Raw genomic sequence first — 2,327 nt, forward strand, 5'->3', positions numbered from 1 at the left:
GATAGCAAATTACATATCCCAAAAACAGGGTTGTTAGATAGTTAAGCTACATTTATCATTTGTTGCATATGTTGTCACAAAAACAGGGAACCCAGGACCCAAATTCACAATACAAAAAAATGCTATGAAGCATGAAATATTGATTATTAGCGGTAATGAAGGAGCAAAGACGCTCTGTGGGCCCAGAGTATTGAAAGTGAATGTAGCAGTGAGAGAGAGCCTCTGTAGAGACTTCAGGAAATTGGTCTCCTCTGCTCTCCTCTCCTGTACTTTCAAGGTCTCACACTTCATCCTGCCCTCCACCTCTTCCTCTCTCCTCACTCTGAAAGACAAATAGAAGAAAAGAGTAGGTGAAGTTAAACATTTTAAAAAAACAGAGGCACTGATGATTTGTTCATGACTACTATATAATATCAAATTAAAGGAAATAAATTGATGCTTACCTGTTCCAGATGTCTCTTTCCAAATATTCAGATGTCATTATGCATCCACCTCCTCTCTTCTCCTCTTCTCTACCTGTTTCTTATTTCCTTTTGTTTTCTCATCTTTTCACACATTAGTTCTGTCTTTGTCCTCTCCTCCATTCTTTCTGAAAGACGCAAATTTCAGACAAAATGGAATAATATTTAAAAACTCATTCAACTTGCAAGCAGACATCTTCATAACATCAAATATCAATTAGATAAATTGATATTTACCATGTCCATGATAGGGCTCACAATTCATCCTGCCCTCCACCTCTTCCTCTCTCCTCACTCTGAAAGATAAACAGAAGATGAAAGAAGTTGTAGTTAAAAGTTGTTTAAATAGATGCACAGATTATTTTTTTATTATTTATTATTTGACTGACTCATCCTTTCTGTGTGGAACTTGGATGTTCTCTCTGTGCCTGCATGGCTCTGTGCGTACGTGCACCGTTATCGTTAAGTCCCACCGAGTATTGGAAACACCACTCCCTTTCAAGTAGCTCCAAGGTCAATAAATCTAACTGGTGGTTGGTGCGTTTTCCCCCACATGACCACATACAATCCCAAAGTAGTGAAATTAATTCCAACAGGTATCTTAGCGCTGACAATGACATTATGGGTCAATAATCTGCTCATTAACCAGTAACACATCACATGTGGCAGACACACTGGCTTCAAGCAGTCAAAACAAACAAGTACTGTGCACCAGGAGAATCCAGCATTGATGAGCTGATCAGTCACTGCCGCCGGAGTGTTCACAGGCCAGCTACTTGTAGGTTAGACCTGGTCAGGTAAAACAGTCAGACATGCAGTAACCTCAGGCCCTGTATTTTTCTCCACATCTTCTGGTCACGATGTAGCAGGAGGAGGTAAAACACAGTATATCCACAAAACCAGGTGCAGTTAAAAAATTCCATTTTTACAGTGGCACTGGTGGATGTCAGGCAAGCTCACATGAATGTGCAACCGCCTGGATTTTATGCCCATTCAAGAAGATCCTTAAACTATCACGCAATACAGTATCTGTTAGAAAAAAACATCTTGAGAGCTAGAGTTTGCAAGATGTGTGTAAACCCATGATAAGATCTGTACTTGAATATGAATCTTTTGTCTGTGTGTCTGTTGTTATAAGACAGTGCTTGAAAAATTCTGACACACTCAGTGCAATAACGCAACTCTCAAAAACACAAAAAAGGAATGAAATGGGGGAAAATACTGCTTAGGATAAGCAAAATTATCTGCCAACAGGAATTTCACTTGCCAAGATTTTTAGAAACAAAAATATCTAGTCTCAAGAATCCATAGATATAATAGAACTAGTGCAATTAGACTAAACACAAGTACATTTATCTAATACAAAGCAGTTTTGAAGTTGTCAGCATCAATCAAACAACTTTATAATTTTTGTAACTCTATTTTCAAGCATTAAGTTTCTCAGAAGTAGTATTAAAATTTCAGTATTAATATGTTATTAAGACAATTAAAGACAAAAAAAGCTTAAAATAAGTGAAATGTTCCACCATAAAACTGCCTGGTAAGAAGAAATATCTTGTCAGACAAAAAGCAAACATTTACCTTGATTTAAAAAATTTAATCTTACTCATATTTTACTTTTTGGGCTTTTAGAACTTTCCAGTTATTCCACTTTATTCTATTTTAGTTCCTAAATGTTATAGCACCCAATACTAGGTGAGAGAGAAACAGTATTTCGATTTTCTGTATGTCCTGCACATATGGTGAATTGATAATAAAATCCTTGAACCTTGAACAACAAGCTACTGGTTTGTGTGAATGTGGAAGTCTTGAAACAATCAAGTATGTATACTACAGATTATAAAAGGTGTCAGATGTAAAAATATT

At 36.5% G+C, this 2,327-nt stretch overlaps 1 long non-coding RNA gene across 1 annotated transcript; it reads right to left on the minus strand.

Annotated features, from left to right (window-relative positions):
- Window positions 1–776, minus strand: LOC109962496 (uncharacterized). Its single transcript, XR_002275273.1, has 3 exons — window positions 699–776; window positions 444–589; window positions 1–322 (listed from the first exon to the last, which is right to left on the minus strand). It is a non-coding gene; the product is annotated as an uncharacterized LOC109962496 (long non-coding RNA).
- Window positions 777–2,327: the final 1,551 nt, after the last annotated feature.

The sequence above is a fragment of the Monopterus albus genome, unplaced genomic scaffold, assembly GCF_001952655.1.
Source record: "Monopterus albus unplaced genomic scaffold, M_albus_1.0 scaffold65.1, whole genome shotgun sequence".
Lineage (NCBI taxonomy): Eukaryota > Metazoa > Chordata > Actinopteri > Synbranchiformes > Synbranchidae > Monopterus > Monopterus albus.